At 45.7% G+C, this 25,439-nt stretch overlaps 1 long non-coding RNA gene, 6 other non-coding genes and 2 pseudogenes across 7 annotated transcripts; 1 reads left to right on the top strand and 8 right to left on the bottom strand.

Moving 5' to 3' along the window:
* Window positions 1-1,158: 1,158 nt before the first annotated feature.
* Window positions 1,159-1,269, bottom strand: LOC120101161 (U6 spliceosomal RNA). Its single transcript, XR_015678626.1, has one exon. It is a non-coding gene; the product is annotated as a U6 spliceosomal RNA (small nuclear RNA).
* Window positions 1,270-1,318: 49 nt separating this feature from the next.
* Window positions 1,319-1,390, top strand: Trnaq-cug1 (transfer RNA glutamine (anticodon CUG) 1). The gene has a single exon. It is a non-coding gene; the product is annotated as a tRNA-Gln (tRNA).
* A 3,740-nt stretch (window positions 1,391-5,130) lies between these two features.
* On the bottom strand, window positions 5,131-5,736 carry LOC120100603 (glyceraldehyde-3-phosphate dehydrogenase-like; annotated as a pseudogene).
* A 670-nt stretch (window positions 5,737-6,406) lies between these two features.
* On the bottom strand, window positions 6,407-6,866 carry Ifitm2-ps1 (interferon induced transmembrane protein 2, pseudogene 1; annotated as a pseudogene).
* A 4,173-nt stretch (window positions 6,867-11,039) lies between these two features.
* On the bottom strand, window positions 11,040-11,113 carry Trnan-guu3 (transfer RNA asparagine (anticodon GUU) 3). Its single transcript has one exon. It is a non-coding gene; the product is annotated as a tRNA-Asn (tRNA).
* A 1,782-nt stretch (window positions 11,114-12,895) lies between these two features.
* Window positions 12,896-12,968, bottom strand: Trnav-cac1 (transfer RNA valine (anticodon CAC) 1). The gene has a single exon. It is a non-coding gene; the product is annotated as a tRNA-Val (tRNA).
* A 2,409-nt stretch (window positions 12,969-15,377) lies between these two features.
* LOC147996428 (uncharacterized) lies at window positions 15,378-18,236 on the bottom strand. The gene is made up of 3 exons (XR_015672324.1): window positions 18,048-18,236; window positions 16,654-16,884; window positions 15,378-16,553 (listed from the first exon to the last, which is right to left on the bottom strand). It is a non-coding gene; the product is annotated as an uncharacterized LOC147996428 (long non-coding RNA).
* On the bottom strand, window positions 17,855-18,019 carry LOC120101310 (U1 spliceosomal RNA). Its single transcript, XR_015678634.1, has one exon. It is a non-coding gene; the product is annotated as a U1 spliceosomal RNA (small nuclear RNA).
* Window positions 18,237-24,349: 6,113 nt separating the features above from the next.
* Trnan-guu2 (transfer RNA asparagine (anticodon GUU) 2) lies at window positions 24,350-24,423 on the bottom strand. The gene has a single exon. It is a non-coding gene; the product is annotated as a tRNA-Asn (tRNA).
* Between the last annotated feature and the right edge of the window lie 1,016 nt (window positions 24,424-25,439).

Genomic DNA, 25,439 nt, shown 5'->3' with positions numbered 1-25,439 from the left:
GGTTGCTGGGAATTGAACTCAGAACCTCTGGAAGAGCAGTCAGTGCTCTTAACCACTGAGCCATCTCTCCAGCCCTATCTGTGTGTTTTACGGGGGCCTTGGATACATATATCCTGTGGCCCTGCAGTCAGTGGTTTGGGTACCTTTGGATAGTATCTACTTTAAAAATAAAGATTTTCAGTTGTGATGAGGAAATTTAAATGGAATCAATGGCCAACTTTGAGAAAACAGTGCCTAAATGTCACATCCGGGCTTCTGGCTTGGCCAGCACAGATGGATTTCAGGTGAGTGCGATCTAGGTTAAGAGTTCATAGTCTTGGGCTGGAGAGATGGCTCAGCAGTTAAGAGCACCCGACTGCTCTTCATGAGTTCAATTCCCAGCAACCACATGGTGGCTCACAACCATCTGTAAAGAGATCCGATGCCCTCTTCTGGTGTATCTGAAGACAGCTACAGTGTACTTATATATAATAAATGAATAAATCTTAAAAAAAAAAAAAAAGAGTTCATAGTCTTAAATGTCACCCATTCTTATCTCTTTTAATAAATATGTGTGCATTTTTTAAAGGAAAAACTTAACCTAAATGAAACATGCATGTGTATATGAAAAAACAAACAAAACAAAAAACAACAACAACAAAACCCAGGAAGACCCCTCCAGTCCTTCTTATTGAAGGCTTATGTTTGTTAAAGGTGGGTGGTGTGAACCATTATGGGTGCCTGTTGTCAAAGGAAGAGCACAGGATGTCCCGGGTGACACCCTTTCATCACTGAGCCTCCTTGAAGGATTGGAAGCCCCCCCATCTCCCAAAAAAGATACCTTTGTGTGGGAAAATTCATCTCAGGACAGAGCAGTGTGGTAAATGAAAGGAGACCATGTTGCTTTTGGTGGGGGCTCTTGTCTGGTTTTAAGACCATAGAGGCATAGAGGATTTGGGAGGATTTGCCTTTAGTGTCTCTTGTCCTGTGGTGGAGATAAAACAAAAACACATAAAACTAAAAACTAGGAAAATGGAGGATAAGCTCGCTTGCTTGTTCGCTCGCTCTCTTTCTTTCTTCCTTCCTTCCTTTCTTTCTTTTCTTCCTTCCTTCCTTTCTTTCTTTCTTTCTTTCTTTCTTTCTTTCTTTCTTTCTTTCTTTCTTTCTTGTTGTGCCAATAAAAACATGGAACGCTTCATGAATTTGCGTGTCATCCTTGCACAGGGGCCATGCTAATCTTCTCTGTGTCGTTCCAATTTTAGTATATGTGCTGCCCAAGCGAGCGAGCACAGCATTTTCTTATACAACCAAGGAGTAATGGAGGATACTAGCATGCATGGGTTCCATGGTGTAATGGTTAGCACTCTGGACTCTGAATCCAGCGATCCGAGTTCAAATCTCGGTGGGACCTCTCTCTTTACTTTGAGTAAGAGCACTTTTCTTGCACTTCATTCCTTACCTTCCTTTGTCTTCAGGTGAGCTGGAGCTGAGTGGCCCCAGGTCAGTGTCTGATTTAGCAGATCTAAGCAGAACCTTCCTTCCCTTGGTGCCTGCTCTCTGGTGCAGGCTACAATTCCTGGGCAATATTGGACATTAGTTTACCGACGTTATTTGCATTCTGGTCTTGTCAGAATTTCTACCAGAGTGTACTCAGCTCTGCGCATGGGATTCAAGGGTGGTCTGGATTTTGCTTTTGCTTTTGTGGCTTTAAGACTGGGAGGGCAAGGTTCGGCAGCACATTGGCAGAAAGGGAAACTGCGTTCCACTGGTGGGTCTGCAAAAGCTTGAATGGAAACAGGAAACGAAATGATAAGGACAGTTAACGACTGCATGAGTAGGATGAGATTTGAAAGGAGAATTAGAATCGAAGGAATGCAGGCAGCTTGGCTCTAGAAAACAGACTCAGAAGCACCGGGACAGAAGTTGCAAATTGTAAACATCTATCTAAAGAAATGGGGATCGTTTAAAAAGACTCAATGAAAAACAAAAGATGAGTTTAAAACTGTCCCAAATTTAAAAAGAACTGTCCTAAATCCCCTGGTGATTCACCTGCCTCCCCAATATTATTTATTCCAACAACTTCTCCCCTCAACATTTTATTGGAAACAACATCTTTTCTAGATCTGTGTTCTTAACAAGCGTTCCGCTCACATCTTGTCTCACATCTGTTTCCCACACTGTCCCTTTACCCATGCACAACTCAAAAGACTTTTTTTTTAAACAAATACATTTGACACATACACAGAGAACAACCGTATTCCCACAGCCTAGAATTTACTATGGCTGCCTTGACGTCTTTTCTGTGCAATCTCTTTTTAAGCCGCAGTGACGATTGATTTTAGTCATGACTTTGGCTGGGATTATTAGATATCTAGGACCATATCAGGGTGTCTATTCGTGGGACCATTTCCAGAAAAGATTGTGTCTTAGTGTGGTCCCAAACAAAATGTAAGTATCCAGAAACCGCATTTATGAAGCAAATCTGACATCCCAGAAAAACAGCCATCCTTACTGTTTTATGTTTATATGATATTGTTTTATGTTTATTTTTTATAGACAGACATTTTTCTAGTATCCCAAATCCCACAAGGGTTTCTTTTGCTGTTTTTGCTTTTTAAATATGAAAGTATGTTGTCCCAGCAGAATAAACCAGACGCCCGTCATTGGTGATGATGGATTTTGTCACACTGGCCATCTCTTCAACCACCATCACAGACTTCGATGATCATCTTGTGTTACGTTTTGTATTCTGCAAAGACAGTCTTCAGATTTGACAGAAATACCGAGTTCAAAATGTCCTTGAAATGTTTACTGTGTCTCTTTTAGTGAGCAAGACATCTTCCTAGTGCTCCAGGAAGAGGTGACTCCTGCAGTGACGCTCCTGGGGTTGGGCGGGAGCAGCCCTGGAGGAAGGCGGGTGGGCCGCTGGTTCTTGGTTAGGACCTCCCACGACTATCCTCCTTGAGACAGAAGCAAGCGGGTGACTTTCTGGATTGCAAGTGTCTCAGTTGGAATTGAGCTCCTATCTCGGATACTCTAATTCCCTGGGGTTCGTGTATTCTCAAAATGGTTTTACGAAGTCGGTCACCACAGCCTCCTGGCGTTGCTACTCTGCCTCTATTACGTTCCGTTACAAATCCCCTGGCATGCGCAGACTGGGGATTTCTATTCAAACGCAACCTAGCCAGTTTTGCTTGTAGACTGTTAATGAGCGAGCGAGCGTTGGAAGCTGTGGCTGAGGGCGCTCCCTGAGACGCCTGAAGGATAGAGAGCCACGAAGCATGGCCCTCGCTGTGTGACTGCTGCTGTTAGCTGCAGGTTGTACCCTCTCCTGGAACATTCTCTATGGTTGCTAGACAACAGTTTGTCTTTATGTGCTAGAAACACATTTCTCAACTAATCTGGTAGTAAGCACATTTCCCCCAACATTTTGTGCCTCCTGAATGCTGGGATTAAAGGCAAGTGACATTACCACCCTGCTGCTTTTGCTCTTAAACTCTAACAAAGTTGTCCTCAAGTTACCCTCTGGAAATGTTAAAAAAAATTTTTTTAACCTAAAACCAAGAACCTTGTATTCCCTAGTGACAAGTGGAGTGCATTTTCTTGCAAGATCTTATACTCTAATTTTAAAAAAAAGTCCCTGGCAATATTTTTCAGATAATTATTTGGGAATTTCACATCGTGCACCATGATCACAATCACGCTTACTTCCCAATCCTCCTGTGTCCACTTCCCTTCCCTTGTGACCTCACGCCCACAAAGAAAAAGAAGAAAGGGGAAAAAAGAAAAGAAAAAGCCAAGTCCATTTTGTGTTGTCTATATACTCACTGGAGCATGGACAGACTCCCAGTGGCCCCTCAAGGGAAGACGAGTCCTTCTGCAACTGCACCCCTGCCAGAAGCCCTCGATGCGGAGAGCTACACTTCAACCCCCTTACCACAGTTTTGAAGAGTTCTCTGATGGTTCCCTTTTTAGGCTCTTTTTTTTTTTTTTTTTTTTGTGGGGGGTCGTGGTGGAGGTAGGGGTTGTCACTTCTGCGGTCTTCTTTTTGAACTGTGCGTCTGCAGACATCGATACTACTTCAAGAGTAGCTTCCTTGCTCTTTACGATCAGCCGGTGTCCAAATCCTGGGCTTCATGGTTTCTGACAACAGCGCGGACTTCGAACATCCACTTGGTATCCAGTGGCGGCATAGCCGGAGGACATCAACATGGCTGTCAAGCAAGGGGCAAGGACCAGCACGGTCTCTGGAGGAAGTATGGACCACACAGGTCTTTCTCTCAAGGAAATCCAGTCTGGTAAACGGACCACTCTTCATCTCGGACATCCTGTTGCTGTTGAGAACCAGGGCAGTGGTGCGGCTGGGCAGCTTGTTCCAAGTTCCGAGGCGGAGTGGGCGAGCACAAGCTCCAGGATATCGCCCACCATCCTGACAACCCTATGGTAACGACCTGTTCCTCCATCACCTCAGCAGCCTTCTCTCACACACATCACGGTTGTCACATCTCCAGTTCCACCCCACACACACTGCTCTGCTCTCCATCTTGCCCAGACCTCCATTACGTCTGCTCTTGTCGCAGTGGCACTGGAAGCGGCAGTGTGTCACACAGTGTGTCCGTTCGCTAAATAGCTTCACATGCAGATGTTCATTGCAACAAGTCATTGGTCTGGTTCGAGGCCTCTGGCGTCTGCCACACCATCAGTACTGGATCCTCATTGAGACTCCTCTCAGATGTCCTGCTGTTGTTCAAGTCATGGAGTTCCTGTGACTCTGGTTCTGCAGGACCAGCTCCTTCAAGAGTTCTAGCAGCTCAACAGGTGGAGTCGACGCTGGGGTGGACCAACTCAAAGCCCTGGAGTGTAGCTGAGTTGGTCAGCCGTGGCCTCCGCTGGGGCAGTGAGGAGCCGCCTATACTGTCCTACCTACCCATCTTTTTGTGTGTGTGTGTGGGTGCAGTGAACTTTATTGATGGTATTCAAGAGAGGGAGGGCTCCCTAGGCCCCTCCTGTCATTATGGGGATCTGGGATGGAATTGTGAGGGAGATGCTCAGTGTTGGGGGCTGAGTTGGGATGGGGACTCCTCAGCAACTGAGGGCCTCTCTCTTGCTCTCAGTATCCTTGCTGGGCTGGGGTGGGTGGTCCAGGGTTTCTTACTCCTTGGAGGCCATGTAGGCCATGTGGTCCACCACCCTGTTGCCATAGCCATATTCATTGTCATACCAGGAAATGAGCTTTACAAAGTTGTCATTGAGAGCAATGCCAGCCCCAAAGGTGGAAGAGTGGGAGTTGCTGTTGAAGTCGCAGGAGACAACCTGGTCCTCAGTGTAGCCCAGGATGCCCTTTAGTGGGCCCTCAGATGCCTGCTTCACCACCTTCTTGCTGTCATCATACTTGGCAGGTTTCTCCAGGCAGCATGTCAGATCCACAACGGATACATTGGAGGTAAGAACACTGAAGGTCATGCCAGTGAGCTTCCCGTTCAGCTCTGGGATGACCTTGCCCACAGCCTTGGCAGCACAGTGGATGCAGGGATGATGTTCTGGGCTGCCCCATGGCCATAATGCCACAGCTTTCCAGAGGGGCCATCCACAGTCTTCTGAGTGGCAGTGATGGCATGGACTGAACCCTTCCACGATGCCAAAGTTGTCATGGATGACCTTGACCAGGGGGGCTAAGCAGTTGGTGGTGCAGGATGCATTGTTGTCAATCTTGAGGGAGTTGTCATATTTCTTGTGGTTCACACCCATCACAAACATGGGGGCATCAGTGAAGGGGCAGAGATGATGACCCTTTTAGCCCCACCCTTCAAGTGGGCCCCAGACTTCTCCATGGTGGTGAAGACGCCAGTAGACTCCATGACATACTCAGCACCAGCACCACTCCGTTTGATGTTAGCAGGATCTCGCTCCCAGAAGATGGTGATAGGCTTCCCGTTGATGACCAGCTACCCATTCTCAGCCTTGACTGAGTCGTTGAACTCGCCATGGGTAGAGTCATACTGGAACATGTAGACCATGTAGTTGAGGTCAATGAAGGGGTCGTTGATGGCAACAATGTCCTCCACTTTGCCAGATGCAGAGCAGAAGGCAGTCCTGGTAACCAGGCACCCAATATGGCCAAATCCGTTCACACCAACCTTCACCATCTTGTCTATGAGACGAGGCTGGCACTGCACGAGAAGATGCAGCTGTCTCTGGAACAGGGAGGAGCAGAGAGCCCTACCTACCCATCTTTAAAGGAGCACTTTCTAGGGACTTTAAAGAAATCTTGTGTGTTTTTATTTTGAGGGGGGGTTGCCATCAAGTGCACTTTATTGAATCCACTGTGGACAGATAAGTGAAGGTAACATTTGCATACACATAGGGTAAAGGGTCAAGGCCTCAGTCTCAGGGGAGGGCCAGGTGTGGACAGTGGGACATAGGGCAGCTAGAATCCAGAATGTGGCATTCTTTGTGAAAACGATTGAAAGACTACCACAGAGGCGGTAGAGAAAACGATGATGCAGATAATGACCTCGAGGACGCTGAAGATCAGGGAGCTGAGACTCAGGCACTTGGCAGTGGAGGCGTAGGCCTGGGCTCCAATCACATCACCCACCATCTTCCTGTCCTGTATACTTCACAGAGTAGGCAGAAGCAATGAAGCCCAGGCAGCAGGGGTTGAAGAAGAGTGCAATGAACAGGGACCAGACCACAGGTTCAGGCACAGAGACCTCTCTGGGCATGTTGATCATGGTGGTCCTCATGACAGTTGAGTTGTTGGTTCCCCCAGCTCAGTCACCCCGTACTCCTCTTTGATTGTCTCATAGCTTGGAGGAAGCCCGGCACTGGTGAGCAAGAAGGCTTGGGAATTGTGGCTCATGGTATTGATTCTGGAACAATCGCCCATCTGGAGGATGGCTATTGCTACCCCAGTTCTGAAATCTTGTGCTCTTTTTTTTTTTTCTTTCTTTTTTTTTTTTTTTTTTTTCGGAGCTGGGGACCGAACCCAGGGCCTTGTGTTTGCTAGGCAAGGACTCTACCACTGAGCTAAATCCCCAACCCCGAATCTTGTGCTCTTAATGCTTAGATAGCAAGGCAAATCCTGAAAGACCAGAAATGGCAGTGTGAGCCCTGCTTACAGTTTTCAGGTGCAGAACTGTGACTAGGCTGGGCTAGAGGAAGGTGTTTTGAGGCAAACCCAGTCTGTCTTGGAGAAATTTCACATCATGCACCCCAGTCACAACCATGCTCACTTCCCAGTTCTCCAGTGTCCACTCCCCTTCCCTTGTGATCTCCCCTCCCCCAGTCTGCTTGGGATAGCTAGAATTCATAGGTCTGTGATATACTTCTAAGAGAACTGGGAAGAGGGAGGAGGGTAGAGGTTCCTCTTCCAGTGTTCAGTAGAACACCAATCTTGGGATGCTTGTGAAGAGACTGACAGCAGGGGCTAGAGAGAAGGCTCAGGGCATGTGATAGTTTGAATATGTTTGACCCCTTAGGAGGTATGGCCTTGTTGGAGGAAGTGTGTCACTGTGGTGGTGGGCTTTCTGACTCTCCTCATAGCTGCCTGAGAACAGTCTGCCCTTGGCTGCCTTCTGATTAAGTAGCAGATGTTGTGGGTAGTTTTGGCTGCCTGCTTTGTGCTCAGGGCTGGTCGCACATGTGCACCCACCCAGGGGCTATCTCGGATCAGCGAATAGAAAACACACACACACACACACACACACACACACACACACACACACACCAGTTATTCTTTAAAATGCCTTGGCTAACTCAATGACTGGGCACCCCTAAACCTTCACCTGCTATCCCAGGTCCAGTCAGTGAGGTGACCAGTGGCCACTTACCCAAAAACTCAGATGACTGGTTGGCTTTATCTGCTGTTGCTACTGTGAGCATCTACAGGATAGAAGGAGGCCTGTCATTGGAGGAGAAGGAAGGATGGGTGGGAGAGAAGTCTGAAGGAAGAGGGAAGAGAAGGAGACTGGAACGGAGAGGAGAAGAGACAGGAAGAAGAGAGGGAGAGAAGCCGTGGCAGGATGATGAAGGTAGACACTAAGATTCTGCTCTGTGTATTTACAGGTTGTTATCAATGTTCTTAAGGGATGGTTGGTACCGGGCTTTATATGTTTAAGTGGACAATTATATCTTATCAATTGGGTCAAAGTTATTGTGTTGTGTGTTCATTTATGTGACGATTTGGGTGTAGCAAAGTGTGCGGCAGCAGGAGACACTGGGTCGCTGAGGAGTTGGGATGTGTTTCCACCAAGATATCTAGCAGATATCTTGGGGCACTGTGGTGCTGGATCCAGCGGGATAAAAGACCAACATTACTTTTTAAAATTTTTTATATTTTTACAACAACAAGCATCCCCTTCTTTTCCCAGTCCTCCCATCCTCTCTGCATCCTACCTGGGCAACTAACTCCTTGTCCCCCCCATGCTCAACCATTGGCTACTGGCATTTTTATTGATAGATCAAAAACCAAATGGGGGCAAGGATCTTCAGCATCAGCAAACACAGACTCCCCATCGAAGCATTTGAACCACCCTCTATATGTAGAACTCTCAGCTCTTCTCCAGCACCATGTCTGCCTGGACACTGCCATGCTCCTGCCTTGATGATAATGGACTGAACCTCTGAACCAATTAAATGTTGTCCTTTATAAGAATTGCTTTGGACATGGTGTCTGTTCACAGCACTAAAACCCTAACTCCAGTTCCCAGGGAACCTTACGCCCTCTTCTGTCCTCATCAGGTACTGGGCACCCAAAGTAGTTCACATACGTACATTCAGGCAAACACTTGTACACATAAAGTAAGAACATAGTCATTTTAAAATAAAATATAAACCTTAAAAAAAAAAAAGAAACTGACACACACAGAGAAACGTTACATGGAGAGGGTCTGATGTTCACACTTGCAGGAAGCAGGGCCTCTCTTCCCAGGCAGAGTGTTTGGCATTTACAATATTTTCATATTGGGAAATAATTCCTCAAGGCACTCTTCTGAATCACCCGAGGAGTGCCATAAAAAGGGTCAGACTATCCACAAGTCGAGAAACTTTAAAAAGATACATAGGAAGATGGGGCAGTGGTGGTGCATGCCTTTAATCCCAGCACTCGAGAGGCAGGGCAGGTGGATCTCTGAATTTTAGGCTAGCCTGGTCTACAGAAAAAGTTCCAGGACAGCCAGGGCTACACAGAGAAACCCTGTCTTGAAAAACAAAACAAAACAACAACAAAAAAGATATATAAGTGAATTCTATAATATCTGGTATTTAATCAAAGAACACTAGGTGTGGTGGTTTGAATAGGTATGGCCCCCACGGGTTCATGTATTTGAATGCTTGGCTCATAGCGAGTGGCACTATTAGAAGGTGTGGCCTTGTTAGAGGATTATGTCATTGTAGGGGCTGGCTTTGAGGTCTTCTGTGCTCAAGCTATTCCCAGTGTGACTTCTGCTGCCTTTAGCCAAGATGTAGAGCACTCAGCCCCTTCTCCAGCATCATGTCTGCCTGCACACCGCAACACTACCCACCAGGATGGTAATGGCCTGAACCTCTGAAAGTAAGCATGTGCCCTTTGTAAGAGGTGCTGTGATCATGGTGTCTCTTCACAGCAATAAGACCCACACTAAGATACTAGGTGTGCACAAAAGCAAGAAACATGGCACATAATGAGGAGAATAAATAGAACCTGGACTAGAACTGATAACTTAGAAAGAGTCAAGAAAAACTTGAAGCTGTTATAGAATTGTTTTACAGGTCCTAGGACCTAGACCATATAAAAATTAGAATGGCCAGAGCCTAAAATAACATCCAAGACAATAAGTTTCCCTGATGGAATTAACAGAATGTAAGCTATTAAATGGAGAAAGATTAGGGAATGTAAAGCTACAAGAAGTCATTAAGAAGTAAAATAAAAAATGTTTGCTGGGCATGATGGCATATGCCTTTGATTCCAGCATTTGGAGGCTGGTGGATCTCTGACTTTGAGGGCAGCCTGGTCTACAAAGGGAGCTCCAACACAGCCAGGGCAATGAGAAGGGCCAAAGAAACCCTGCCACACCAAGACAAAACAACAAAGCAAAAACAAAACAAAACAAAAACAGAAGAAAAAAAAAAAGATCAGTAAAAGAGTGGTAGAGCGGCTGCCAACCAGCAATTGAGGATCCCGCGTGGACTGAAGGAGAAGAAGAAAAAAAATTTTTAAGGAACAGTGACATAAAAATTTCTAGTTGTAACGAGAATTATTAACCCACTGACCTAAGGATCTGAATAGCCTGGTGTACTAGATACTTGAGGAAAGCCACGCCTACGCACAGAGAATTAAACTGCTAAAACCTATTGGAAAAGAAAAAAAAAATCTTCAAAAGTAATTGGAGGAATAAGTGATGGCAGAGATCCACGGCGTGCCTTTAAAGGACGGGGGAGGGGCGTCACGGAGGAAGAGCCAGTCCTCCGGCACACAGGGATCTGTATGCACAGGAAGAATGAAGAGCACTGTAAATAACGATGCGAAGAAAATGGCAAGCACAGCACCACTGTTCTTGTTTCCATCCGCTTAAAAAACATCAGACTTTAAAGAAAAGTAGTAAAGATGAATTACTCGGTGTGTTTAAGGGAAAAAATGTGTAATGCAAGTAGCCATTAACGACAGCACTTGAAGATAGACTGTGGTAAGTAAAAAACGACTAAATCAGAAAGATAATGACTCAATAAAAACAGGGGAAGATTTACAGCTAATAAGCCAACAAAAGAGACAATATTTTAAAATTTAAACCCTACCACTGAACACTTGCTCTCCAGGACTCTTATACAAGTGACCACAGATGTGTGCATAGAATGGATGTTATTGTTTGTAATAATGAAATACGTGATCAAAAGTAAAAAATATATGGAAAAGGAATAGATATTAGTTGTAAAAGGAAGATAAGACCCATATTCTTACAAATTTGAGGGTCTGAAAAGAACCACGCTTTGCCTTATTCTGTTTTGAATAACAGGATTCAGTAAGATATGGCCTGTAAGTTGAGAGTGGAGTGAAACCAGTGAATGTTCCCTAGAAAGGCACTCGTCCCCGGGTGGGCTCGAACCACCAACCTTTCGGTTAACAGCCGAACGCGCTAACCGATTGCGCCACGGAGACACAAGGACAAGTGCCCTCCCCAGCTCTATAAGAAACAAGTCCCTTGCCTCCAGCTTGGCTCCTTGTTCTCCTTGCTCCTGCTTTGCTTCTCTCGCCAGGATGGCCAAGGCCAGAGAGAGGTAAAGCTTGCTCTCCGACCCGCGTGCGTGAATTAAAAGGAAACCGGAAACCAAAAAACGCACAAGTTAGTTCCAGTGGGCTCAACAGAGGACAGGACGCTACCGGAGCTCAGATCGGAACCGATGTGACCGTGGGCACATGCTAGAACATCGCCAGACGTCCCAAACACGAATTTCCTTATTTCTAGTAGCTTTTGTTTTTTAAATTTACGAACATTTATAATGAACCGGCCTCACTGGGGAGCAGTAAACAGTAAATGGCTTTGCTGTTCAGCTCAGGAGCCTCATTTTTCTCTGGCGTCTTCCTTTTTTTCTTCCCCTCCGAACACCTTTTTCTTCTTCTGACCTACTGGAGTACGAGGGAGGCCCTATGCCACAAGTGCTGGTCAGGAGAAACCTTAGATGTTCTCTGCGTGTGTCCATAAGAAAATAGCGACTTGAAACACACCAGCTTTCCCCTTTCCGGCTTTTGAAATAGAGAGCAGTGAGAAAGCCGAGCGCTTGAGGACTGCGCACGCTTTGCTCCTCGGTGTCAAAAAGGAAGGGATTGAGGGTGACAGGAAAAGAAGAAAAAAGAAGCATCATTAAATGGTATCAGCCTTGAAGTGCGGAGTCTAAGAGAACGTGAAGAGAGAGTCTAGGAGAAAGCTAACAATCGCAGCGTAGCTCCCCCGCCCCCTTTTAGGTTGGTTTCAAATTCAGACTCCGCTTTCCCTAATGCTGGAATTAAAAGAATGACCCATTACATCCAGACTAGAATGTGACTTTTCTTCTGGTCCCAGCAGCCACAGCCGCAGAGAGGAGAGACCCCCCCACCCCACCCCACCCCCCACCCCCGACACACAGTCGGTGAGTGCCTCAGTTTGGTGCACTGGGCCATCAGTCTACAGAGATCATCCTTTGAATAGTCAAGTCACTTGGGACTAAACCCATTCGCACAACGTGGTATCTATCTCCCCTGCCAGTTAAGTAGGAAGGTTGTTGTGGATACGATAAAAGTTAGGTCTATCTTCACCTTCCCTCTTACCCAAATGCCATTATAATTCTCAGTTGCTTTGTGCAGGAGACTGAGGCGACTTTCACATGACGATGCACTGCCCACGACATTCACGCGATGCTGCACTGTCCAGTCAAGCAGACCACCTTTTAGCTGATGCTCGGCACTCAAAGCCCTGCACCATTTCATCCGCTCACTCCACCTGCTGCCCGTGCACGAACAGTGGCACCTTTCTTCCAGGCCCATTCTTAGTTCTCTCGCCAGTACTAAAATCCACTAGAGACACGAGCTTTCCCTAGTGCCGAAACAGCGGGTTTTCTAGGGTACTGTTTTCACCAGCTCGGGCTATCATAACGAAGTACCAAGGTTATACCTCACACAATTGGAGCGGTTTCTTTCATACCAGCTGTGGTTCCTATTCCCAATAAAGCAGACTTCCCGAAGGAGGGAGGGATCGCTCTCTGGGATTTTCTCCATCTCAGGACACTGACCTAATCGTATTGGTGGAGGATGACCTCATTTAAGCTTCCAAAAGCTCCGGGGACCTAGCCTTTCACTGATGCATTTGGAACACCAAACATTTACTTATCTAAACTCACCCGCTCAGGTATAATAAGGTATGTTACCCCATTGTGGTAACCATAAATTGGTTAAAAGGAGACCAAGTGTTTCCGCCCGGTTTCGAACCGGGGACCTTTCGCGTGTGAGGCGAACGTGATAACCACTACACTACGGAAACTGCCTGTTGGAGGAGCGCCTCTGAGAGATTACATAAGAATCATGTGCCTACTATCCCTACCATCCCTACCAGTTTCTAACAGGGAATCTAAAGGCATCTTAAAAAAAAATTTTTTTTTTTCGGAGCTGGGGACCGAACCCAGGGAGCATCTTAAATTTTAACCGGCACACTAGTGATCCCTCAGACAAACAGTGTCTGAGTGGCCCTGTCTTAGAAGTTTGCGTCCACAGGCCCTAGGGTCGGGCTGCTGCTCCTCACCAGGGTTCAAGTTTATGAACTGTGCAAAGGTGTTATCCTCCGAGGGAACCCCGGTGCTCTCGGAAGCTACAGAATCCCGGGCATTTGAGTATGTTCCTGATTCTGGACACTCCACTTAAGCCCTGCTCCTGGGACGCAGAGGGCTGCAGGGTAGCTTCCCCCCCCCCCTTTTATGGCGCCAACAAACGTTCCTGTTCTTGACCCTTGAACAAAGATCGGTGTGTCTATTCCACTCAGAAGCTGTTGGACTCTTCCTCTGCCCCTGCGCTCTACTTTTCCTGTGTTGCTGCTCTCTCCTGTGACCTCCAGTGGCCTGCCCTCAGAAGCCCTGATTTAGCCTTTAGTGTCTCCGACTCGGAACCCAGAGGGGGACCCTCGGGTCCCAGATGGCTGTCAATTAGTCTGTGCAACTCTACATCCAGTACTTAGTCATCTTACAAGTTAAGATATTTGGGTTTTTGTTTTTAACTAAATATCAACCCAAGCCAAGCCGCGCGTCCGAAGCGTGGATTGTATTCGTTTGAGGACCCCCGCCGCCAGATCAAGTGTAAATCACTGGGAGACTCTGGCATCGCTGACTTCAGAAGTTCTTTGGTCTTGAGGTACCTTTCTGAAGCACAGCTTTAGTTTATTCTTTACAATTTTGGAAGCATCTTGCTGCTGCTGCTGCTGCTGCTGTTTCCCTGTTCAACTAGTTAGGAAGTGTGATTTTAAACCCAGCACAGTTCACCTTGCAGCAAATTGCCAGAAGGGTGGAGAGAAGCTGAGTCTGAACTGATCTCGATCGATCGATCAGTCCATTTTCTCGAATCCCGTTTTCCTTGGGAGAGACCCGGCTTGTCCTCCTCTGTAGCCAGAGACTTCCTGATAGCTTTAAATGGTGAACTTTCGAGAGATGTTTCTCTCCCATCTCTCACAGTCTATCGTCGTACTCACACACCCATCTAGAAAAGACTAATCTTCAGTCGTGTCTAGAGCTTTTGGGGGTACAACCAAGACAAGACGAAGGTGGCAGATGTCCATTCTGCTACAGAAATGGGAAGGGCAATGGGCGCCCAAAGACCACAGAGTGTCATGGGTGCCCACTTGCCTCGCCCGCCCTGCAAGATTCCACAGAGACTTGACACGGAGTCTCCGCAAGCTAGAATGGAGGCAGCATGCAATTCTGCCTCAAAAAAGAGCCACTCGAACGGTAAGGAACTCAATCCTTCCTCTGGCTGGTTCTAGACAACAGACCCATAAGATCAAAGAAAACGGGTAACAATAGGACAATTCAGCGACGTCCAGGGTAAATCTAGAGTCTGATGTTAAACAGATCTCCAGTACCTTTTCCGGTCTTTGCTCAAAATTAAGAGTTCACAAAAGGGGGCATTATGTAAATAAAAGTTGATAGACACTTGAAAGAAAAGGTTCTGAGGAAAACAGCGCTGCCTTCGATTTTCACAGGACCGCAAGAATGAGCGTCCAGGACTGGAAGAGCACAGGTGCATTGATTGGGTGCAAGGCTCACAGATTAGTTCAGACTCCTGGTGCCGAACCTTGCTGCACCTGTCCAGGTTGTCTAAGTCCCTTCATCCTTCAGACTCCTTTTAAGAGGTAAGGGTTCTAGGCTGGAGAGATGGCTCAGTGGCTAAGAGCACTGACTGCTCTTCCAGAGGTCATGAGTTCAATTCCCAGCAACCACATGGTGGCTCACAAACATCTGTAAAGAGATCTGATGCCCTCTTCTGGTGTGTCTGAAGGCAGCGACAGTGTACTCATATATAATAAATAAATAAGAGGTAAGGGTTCCTGAGGCCTCCAAGCTCTCCCCTCCTTCTCTCACTCTCTCCGACCTGCATCCTTGTTTGTTTTTCTTTTCTTTTCTTTTTTTTTTTTTCCGGAGCTGGGGACCGAACCCAGGGCCTTGCACTTGCTAGGCAAGCGCTCTACCACTGAGCTAAATCCCCAACCCCTCCCACCTGCATCCTTAGTGTCTCTCCTGTGCCATGACCTTGCAGGGGTCAGTTGTGAGATGTGTCCCTGACAAGGCTACACTACCTCTGCACTTGTGGACACTGCAGACAATAATGTTCTTTGTTGAGGCTGTGTGACGTTGAGGTAGTTTCTGAGGCTTTGGTTCACCTATCCATTATACTGGATACCATTATTTAGGTTTCTTATTTATTCTTAGTTTTCAGGTAATGAATTACACTGAACAATGACAAATGTTCTTAAGTGAGATGTTTCCATATGTTAAGTCTCTTTGAAAAAGGATTACCTTGTTTACCTCATGCCCTGGGTGTGTCTACACATGTCTGCCGTATAAAACGTTCCACATGTATTCATATGTATTTGTTGAAAAACAAAAATGAATTTAATGGGTTTTTCTCACTAAGCCCTTTCCTAGAGATAGAAGTAAATGCTGATCTTCAAGCTGGATGTGGTGGTGTTCTTCTGTATCAGGGCTCAGGGGTTCAATCCATCCTTGGGCTGCAAGGCCAGTGTGTGTGTGTGGGGGGGCGGCATCAGGAATTCCGTTTTGAACATAAATCTTGATTCTGCACCAACAAACTACACCGTAGTTGGCAATTGACTTAAGCTGTTTATGTTCTGGTATCATTAGTAAAATGCCAGCTTCAGAATCAAATTACTTGGATTTGTGATATGTAAATTTGCTTTAAGTTTGATGAAAATATAGCATTCAATAAATGAGAGTGTCCTACCCGCATTCCCAGCAGTCTGTGGGGGGTTGTCTTCCTCTTTGCCACACAGAACACTGAACTGAAAACTGAAGAAGTTGCCAAAAATACATGTGTTACCCAAATCACCCTGTTAGCTTCCAGAAAATGCAGACCTAGTTGTGGAATCAGAAGAGGCTCTGAATAAGTGAAGTCCTGAGGTAAGGCCTTCCCCTAGTGAGGTTCAGGGAGACAGAGAGGCCTTGCCTCCTCAGGGAACCTAGTGCACATGTTATAGTGTGTAAGGAGAATGTCCCTCATAGTGTTCTTTCCCCTCACCCTCCAGAGAGTCACAGCCTCCCTTCTCACTGGCTACTCCTATAAAGATCAGATAAATCCTCTGTGAGTTTGAGGCCAGGTTTGCAGGGCGAGTTTCCAGACAGCCAAGGCTACACAGAGAAACCGTACCTTGAAAAACAAAAACAAAAACCAAATCAAGTGTATGCCCACCACCTTGCCTGTTATAAAAAAAGACATGTAAGAGACTCCTTCCTTAGATTGAGGAGCAGACTCAGTCGTTCCCCTTCGCTGGTCCCTTCTCTAAGATCTGATGTAGTCTCCTCTTCAGTTAAAGTAGTTTGTTATGAAGATCTTGTTTACAGCTTGCCTGAAAGAAGGATGTGGAAGAAAAAGTGTCTAGATTCAGCTTTTCTCCAGTGCTACCTCCTTTAAATTGAAATAATACTAGTTTGAAGAAGTGAGGCTACCTGAGATTTCCAGGGGTTCACTTGATCACAAGACCAGGATCCATGGGGAAATAGAGATGGAAGCCTTCAATGTGGTCCTTTGATGTTTGGAGAAAGAGGGAGTAGGTATGGGGCTGTATTAAAATAAAGGGCAGTCGAGTATAGTGGTCCATGCCTTCGTCCCAGAACTTGGGAGACACACAGGCTCTCCATGAGTTCAAGAGCAGCCAGCCTGGTCTACATAGTGAGTCCCTGTTTCAAAATAAAATTTAAAATAAAAGGCAAGAAAACTAGGGTGATAAGTGAAGACAAATTAGGTGAAAAGGTGAATTTTAAAATTCTTACACTTAAGATGAAGGGCAGAGAGACTATCCCTTATAACTAATAAGTTTTAAGTATCATAAAGATAGAAAAAAAGTTGAAGATGCCAAAGCTCAGGTCCAAAGTCACTGAGATGTCAGCAGCAGAGTAAGAATGACACATAGGGGTTGGGGATTTAGCTCAGTGGTAGAGCGCTTGCCTAGGAAGCGCAAGGTCCTGGGTTCAGTCCCCAGTCCCCAGCTCAAAAAAAAAAAAAAAAAAAAAAAAAAAAAAGACACAGAATTAAAATAAAGCTACAGAGCTCGAGGACACCCTGCCATACTCAAAATAGGCTCTCTGTTCTCCGCAGAGGCCTCTGTTGCCTTGAGAACGTCTCTCCATCAATCTTTAGTATTTGTGTACCTTCTGCTAATATTGCATTTAAAGTTGAAAATAAAGTCAAGCATAATTTTCCTTATTCAAGCTTGCTCGGCCTTTATACATCCCAGGACTATCTGCCCAGAGATGACCCAGTCCCACACCAATCTTAAAACAAGAATACACTCCCCAGAGTTACATACAGTCTAATCTGTTTCATTTGTGGTTCTTATTGTGAAGTTCACAGAAAAATGGCCACTTGGCTTTATGTTTTGTAGGCCAAGAGTTAAATACTAGTAAAGTGCCATTTAGCAACCAATATACAGATTGTAAAAAACCTAAAAGATCCAAGGATCAAAAAGTACCACGACCCTGCCTGTTTTAGTGACCTGGTACTTGCAAGTAGCAGAGACTAAACCAGGCAATGTATTTCCTCCCTTTATACACCACCCCTTTCTACCATAAGGAGTGGAGGTTAGTAACTCATGAGGCCACTAACTTTCTAGACTAAAAACTTGGTTATCTATCTTTGTACAACAATAACCAGGGGAGCGCGCGAACGCAGCTCCCCCACTACCACAAATTATGCAGTCGAGTTTCCCGCATTTGGGGAAATCGCAGGGGTCAGCACATCCGGAGTGCAATGGATAAGCCTCGCCCTGGGAAAACCACCTTCGTGATCATGGTATCTCCCCTGCCAGGTAAGTATGCTTTCCCACCGCACAGCCCCGACTCACAGCCGCCGCCCCTCCACTCTTAACGCACGGTCACTTCGCGCCGCCCGATCGCGGCCCCCTAGAGATGTATACGCCGTTCCGGCACTTTGCTCACACCTAGAAAACCCCCGCTCTCTCCCACGCCGCGCGCGAAATCCCTCGCGTTTCCGCGGCAGGTGAGGGCGCGGCGGCCTCTGCGCGACCTCATCTGCATAAACCACGCCCCCGCCAAGCACCCAACGGTGACACTACGTCCCTACCTCTCGCCGCCCGCTCGGGGGGCCTGTCGAACTTTCTCGTTTGCGCGGTGCTGGAGCGTTGAAGGACCAGAGACGAATCATCTTGCATCCTCTCTTACCGCTAACTGGTTGCCCACCTCTAGGTCCCAGCATCCTTGTGACTGATCGATCGTGTTGGGTATGGACGGACCGTCGCTGGTCTTCTCCAAGTCGGAGAAAGTCGTCAGGCAGCATATATATATACTCTTTTGTGTGTGTGTTGTGAAGGAGGAATAAGTGTGTGTGCCATGGCTTGCGTGTGGAAGTCAGAGGACATTTTGTGTTTTGTGGCAGTGGAATTTCCCACAGCCTGGGCTCCATGGATCAAGATCTCAGTCAGGCTTACCTATTATGCCACCTCTCTGTCCCCTTGAAACTTTGTCTCTGTCTCTATATGTCTGTCTATCTGTCTCTCTGTGTTTGTGTTCTCTCTCTCTCTCTCTCTCTCTCTCTCTCTCTCTCTCTCTCTCTCTCTCTCTTGCAGGAGCTGGGGACCGAACCCAGGGCCTTTCGCTTAGCCACTGAGCTGAATCCCCAACCCCCCCCCCCATCTCTGTCTCTGTCTCTGTCTGTCTCTCTGTCTCTCTCTCTGTCTCTCTCTCTCTCTCTCTCTCTCTCTCTCTCTGTCTCTGTGCTGGAGTTCCTTATATAGACCAGGCTGGTCTTAAACTCACAGAAATTCTTCTGCCTCTGCCTCCCTAGTGGTGCAGTTAAAGGTGTGCACCCCCACACCAGGCTTTTGTTTGTTTTGTTTTTGTAGACAAGGTTTCTCTAGGTAGCCTTAGCTGTCCTGAAATTCACTCTACAGACCAGGCTGGCCTCTTAACTCAAGAGGTCTGCCTGCCTTGCCAGTCAAATGCTGGGATTAAAGGTGTGGGCGACTACAATCTGCTCCCAGTGAGCTTTTGATTAATTAGTTGATCCAATTTTTAAGTCCTTGTTTTTGTACAGTTAACCAATAAACAAATGCTGGTGAGATTGCTTGGCGGTTACAGAACATCTGCACCTTCAGAGAATCAGTGCTCAATTCCCAGCAAAGACATGGTGGCTCACAACAAAAGGATATGATGCCCTCTTCTGGCATGTATGGGTACCTGCAGACAGAGCACTCATTAAAACAAACAAACAACAAAGCCATCTAAATAGAATTTGCAATTAGTTAACCAGTAAAGGGCAACTTCACTTAGACAATTTTACTATTGCTTGATGAGGTAACCTGTGGAATGTCTAACACTTGAGCTGTCTTATTTGTTATTTAAGGGAAAAGAGCACGAGATCTATTAAGTTTTACTTTCAGAATAAGCTGGGGCTAAGGAAATGGCGCAATTGTTGAGAGTGCTTGCTGCTCTTGCAGAGGACCAGAGTTTAGTTCAGTGCCCAGCACTCACACCCACAGCTCCAGAGGATCCAACACCTTCTGTCTTCTGTGGGAACTTGCAGGCACGTGCGCATAACAGACACACACAAATAAATCGTAAAAATGTTATTCGTTTAGAGCAGAAATTCTTATACCCTAAAAACTGGTGAAATCAAGAATTATGGATTGAGCTGCATGTGGTGGCTCAGGTCTTCCCAGCACTCGAGAGGCAGAAGCATGCAGATCCCTGTGGGTTTGAGGTCAGCCTGGCCCACTGCTGCAACCAGCACAGCTTTGGGACCGAAGAAGGGACAGACACACATACAGAAGAGCTGTGACCAGACGGGCAGGGTGCTGGTGGAGTCGTGGCAGAAGACTGGCAACTCAGCCCATTTATCAGACATGGTAGAAAGAGGACCAGCCAGCCCATGTTAGGTTCTGAAAAGAAACCAAGCCTGGCGGTGCACGCTCTAATCCCAGCACTCTGGAAGCAGAGGCAGGTGGATTATGGGTTTGAGGTTGCTTGGACTCCAGATTTAAAAAAAAAAAAATTAAGGGCTGAGGGGTGGGTAGGGTATGTCTTAGTTAAGGTTTCCATTTCCATGAAGAGACATCATGAACATAGCAACATTTAATTGAGACTGGCTTACAGTTGTAGAGGTTCAGTCCATTATCATCATGGCAGGAAGCATGGCAGTGTGCAGACAGACATGGTGCTGGAGAAGGAGCCAAGAGTTTTCTATGTCTTGATCCACAGGCAGCAGAAGGAGACTGTGCCACACTGAGTAGAGCTTTACCATATATAAGATCTCGAAGCCCACCTCCACAGTGACACCCTTCCTCCAACAAGGCCACACCCACTCCAATGAGGTCACCCATCCTAATAGTGCCACTCCCTATGGACCAAGCATTCAAACACACGAGTCTATGGGGGCATAACCATTCAAACCACCACAGGGTACTTGCTGTTAAGTACAAAGCTCTGGATTTTATCCTTGGCATAGCAAGAAAGAGAAACTACTTTCTACTTTAGAAATTAGAATGCCCAGGTGGCTGTGTCCCTGGTCCAGTGGCTACTGATTCTGTGATCATCAGAAAGTCATTTGATTACTCATGGTGGTTTGAATCTTAAGTGTCTCTCAGAGGCTCTGTGTTTAAAAAAAAAAAAGTCTTAGTTTTGGGCTGGAGAGATGGTTCAGGTTAAGAGCACTGACTGCTCTTCCAGAGGTCCTGAGTTCAGTTCCCAGCAATGATGGCTCACGACCATCTGTAATGAGATCTGATGTCCTCTTCTGGTGTGTCTGAGGACAGAGACAGTGTGCTCACATACATGAAATAAATAAACCTTAAGACAAAAAAAAGTCTTAGTTTCAGGCAGGCATGGTAATATGAGTTCCAGAGGTACACAGAGAAACCCTGTTTCAAAACACAGTCTTAGTCTTAGTCTCCAGCTTTGGGTTATGAAGAAGGCAAATGGAAATGAGCCATTGGGTATCCACCCCTTAACGGGAATGCTGGGATCTCAGCCCCATTCCCTTCCTCTCTTTTTTGCTTCCATGTCGTGGACTCGTTTTGTCCTGACACCGTTCCACTTAGAAGTGCCTCTGCCCCACTGTGAAGAACCCGGAGGCAATAGGTCTACCAGATCATGAACAACTTTTTAAAGAAAGCTGTCTTCCCTCAGAGACTGATTAATATCCCCACAACAACAACAACACAAAACAAAACAGCTTAAAATTAATGGATACTTTAAGAGAACTAATTGTATATTGAGCCTTCATTCAAATTGTAATTAATTATTACACAAATGCTTGTTAATTCTTCACTCCTTCCACAGCTGCCAGAAGCTCTCACTTTATCCTCTGGATCTCTGTGGCAGACCTTATATTCACTTACTGCCATGCAATGACACAGTCTCCCTTTGTCATTTTGTCATTCTGCAGCCCACTTTACACTACTGTAAAGCTATCCGAACACTTGAGAACTTCATTGTGCTAACATGGTAGCTACTGGAAGCCAGGGACACTGTTCTTTCCAAGTTCACTTTCAGACTGAGGGCTGTACTGAAGCTAGAGGTCTTGAGGGAGAAGAGTGTGGCCGGAGAACATTCGTGTTATAGCTGTATACTGACACCTACTGGGCCTGTAGGATTTTATCACTACCAGATAAAACATGAACCACTTTTCTACGCAGCAGAATCAAATACCAGGAAGTACCCAAACCAAAACAAATACCTCAGAACAAATCAACTGCCAATCAAAACAGACTTAGATTGGCTTAGCTGCCATGCGTTACCTAACAGAGAAAGAGTCACTGCTCAGCAGAAAGATAGATGTGCATTTCATAAAATCAAACCAGAAATCCATATGTACACCACTGATGGAAGAAAAAGAATCTACAATATACAGACAGAGATAAAAAGTTATTATCCAATAACAGCACTTAGTGTTGAAAACCCAAAGAGGGCTGGAGGTGTGTGTGTGACAATGCACACCTTTGATCCCAGCACTCAGAAGGCAGATGCAGGAGGATCTCTGAGTTTAAGGCCAGCCTGGTTTATAGATTGAGTTCCAGGACAGTCATGACTACACAAGGAAATCTTGTCTCAAAAAAAGTTAATAAAAACAAACCCTAATAGCTAAAGCCAACAGATAAAGGAATGAGTTCGGCGGGGCTGTTTCTGCACAGGGTGACAAAAGGTGTGGAATTCTATTGACTATTGTCTGTCTCCAATGGAGAATTCATATAGAAACAGCACTCCCTCCCTCCAATTAAGGGATAACATAAAGACAATATCATAGCTAGTTGTATGTGCCAGCCTGTCTAGGTCATCGTATAAAGATTTTTTGGTCCAACATGATGCTAGATATTTTGGCAAAGGTATGTTTAATTAAATTACTTACTTAATTGTTTCTGAGACAGGGTCCCTTTACATAGTCTTGCCCTGAACTCACCATGTAGACCAGGCAAAAGTGTATTTTAAATGAGATTAACTTTTACATTGGTTAATGCTAAGTGAAGAAGAATGTGAATGGGCTTTATCCAATCAGTTGAAGATCTTAATAAAGACAGGTTGACCTTCCCAAAGGGGGAGTCACTTTTATATATACATACATACACATATATAATTATTATCTATTATATAACATAATTATAATACTATATTATTTGTCCTAGAAGATGCACTTAAACCAAAATTCTTCCAGGACTCATTTGCTGGAACTCACACCTCTAACTTTTGACTTGCCACAATGATATCTTAAAAAATATTGATCGATCAGCATGTAGCTAGAAGAGAAGCCTGTTTCATCCTTCTGGAAAATGCTGAAGAACAGAACATGCTATACTAATTCTATCCTGTTACTCACAGGAGACAGAGAGCAGGCACAAACATTGGGGTCAATGAGTGAGGATTTTCTCCTGTTGGGTAAGATGCGTGGCACAAAGCTCTTCAAGAAGTCACACTGGCCAGGTCCCCTCATCCCTGGTTGACAAGGTCAACAGAGAAATAATCACAATTGGGCAAACTATCTTGGAGATGCAGCTGACGACCAGACAGGGAGATGTCCTTCTTACTTGATGTCCTCATCTCCCACTGCACAGAAGAATAGCTACGCCATTCCTGGATGTATTTCTATAGTTTCTGTAGTTTACCACACTATCAGGAGTATGAAGCATTTTTGGTTTAATAAAATAAATTGGAATATAAATTGGTTCCACCTTTATGGAAAGTTATTTTATAAGGTCGGTTGCTCAGAAGTACAAACACGATAATCTCCATGCCATAGCATTTGTAAGTCTAGGGCTCAGACTCTTAGAAATATTTGTACAACTGGCAAAGAATATTTGTAGGAGAATGTCTGCGGCAGCACAGTGTGTGAGCAAAAGAAGCATGGAGAGAGCTTAATTTTAAATACAACATGTACAGAAATAAATACAACGGAGGAAGAAACTCAGAGTCCCTAGACTCTTTTTTTCGGAGCTGGGGACCGAACCCAGGGCCTTGCGCTTCCTAGGTAAGCGCTCTACCACTGAGCTAAATCCCCAGCCCCTCTAGACTCTTAAAAAAGGATTTGCAGGTTAGCATAGATGCTACAGGAGACAGCGGCTGGTAGATTTTCCTGACAACAGTGATGAGCTGGCACAGGTGCTGGCTCCTGTTCTGCATTAGCAACCCACATCTCAGCCTCTTACCTAGTCTTGCAGTAACTCTCCAGGGATCAGGAGAAGGTTTAAAAGGAAAAAAAATTTCACCGATTCAATGAGTTCTGTTGGGGCTCCCTGGGTATTAGTTTGACCTAGGTCCCACCTGTGCAGAGCTGACCTGTCGCAGGGCGGGGCGGGGCGGGGCGGGGCATCGCATCAACCTAGGGCTCAGGAATAGTAAGCAAGAACGAAAACGATGAACCTTGCCTTTCCTGGTAGCATTATGGAATGGAGCAGTTATTAAAGCCAGTGTGTCCTGTGGATAATGTAGTACGTATTATTATTCTCACTTTACAGTTGACAAAAACAAAACAACTTTCGTACAGAAAGTTGTCCTTGGTCCACCTGCTGCGAATTACTGGCTTCTCAAATTCCCTATAACATTTTGTTTGTTTGTTTGTTTGTTTTGGTTAGGATAAGAGACTATAAGCATGTCTTATTGTAGAGAAAACAGCCTTTGATACACAATAAAAGCCACGAGACGTCCCTGGGTGGGCTTGAACCACCAACCTTTCGGTTAACAGCCGAACGCGCTAACCGATTGCGCCACAGAGACACAGGGAGAGAGGTGTCTGCATTCTCAAGGAGAGTGAGTTGCTCGACTAGCCAATAGCCCTCGCAAAATTCCTGGGTTAGTTACACTGCCTTGAAAATTTGGAGTATTTAGAGCGGGAAATACAATTGTTCTTGTCCTTTGATGCCTGTGTTTTGAGTCCATCCTACTGAAACCTGAACATCCGAACTGCTCCCAGAATCAGAACCTCCGCCCCGCCGGTGACAGGTCAGCCAGTCGGCTCTTCGAAGTAGGACCTAAGCCAAGCGAACACCCAGGGAGCCCCAATAGAACTCATTGAATCAGTACTTTTTTCTTTTTCTTTTAAACATTTTTTGTCGAGATTATCATGAAGTTTCATCATTTTCCTCTCCAAACTTTCCCATATACCCCCTTCTAACTCTTTCAAATTTTTGGAAATTAAAAAAAATTGTTGTTATGGACACATATACATGTGTATTGCATATGTATGTATGCTTCTAAACACATAAGTACAACCTGCTCGTTTCTGTATAATGTTACTCGTATGTATGTTTTCAGGGCTGACATTTGTCACTCTTCTCTGGGAAAGGACCCCGGGACCCAGCATTCCTTAGTTGCCTGTAGTTCTTTGTGTAGGGTTGAAGTCTCGCGAGTTCTCCTATCCACTTTGGCATGTGTATTGTACTCGCTCAGCTCATGGTTGTACAGTCATGTTGATGAGACACTATGGGTCTACCTTCTGACATTTCTAGGCGACCCAATCTCACGGCACACTCCCTGATTCTCTGGCTCACATGATCTTTCAAACCCCCTCTTCCACAACATTCCCTGAGCCTTAGGAGTGAGGTCTCACCTCCATGTCGCACCTGCAGGCCCATTACTCTGGGTGGCAATGGTGTTAATATTATGAAACCATCATAATTCTTTTGCCTTTCCGTTTGGTGAGAGCAGAAGCCACAGGACTCCAACCTATGACACAACCACAGGAAGTAGTAATAAGGACCCCCGCTTCTGGCCTTCTTTAATGTTCCCAGGGT

The sequence above is a fragment of the Rattus norvegicus genome, chromosome 2, assembly GCF_021556685.1.
Source record: "Rattus norvegicus strain SHRSP/BbbUtx chromosome 2, alternate assembly SHRSP_T2T, whole genome shotgun sequence".
Taxonomy (NCBI): Eukaryota; Metazoa; Chordata; class Mammalia; order Rodentia; family Muridae; genus Rattus; species Rattus norvegicus.
Note: the sequence above shows the minus strand (reverse complement) of the source record. Positions and strands in the feature narration are given on the sequence as shown.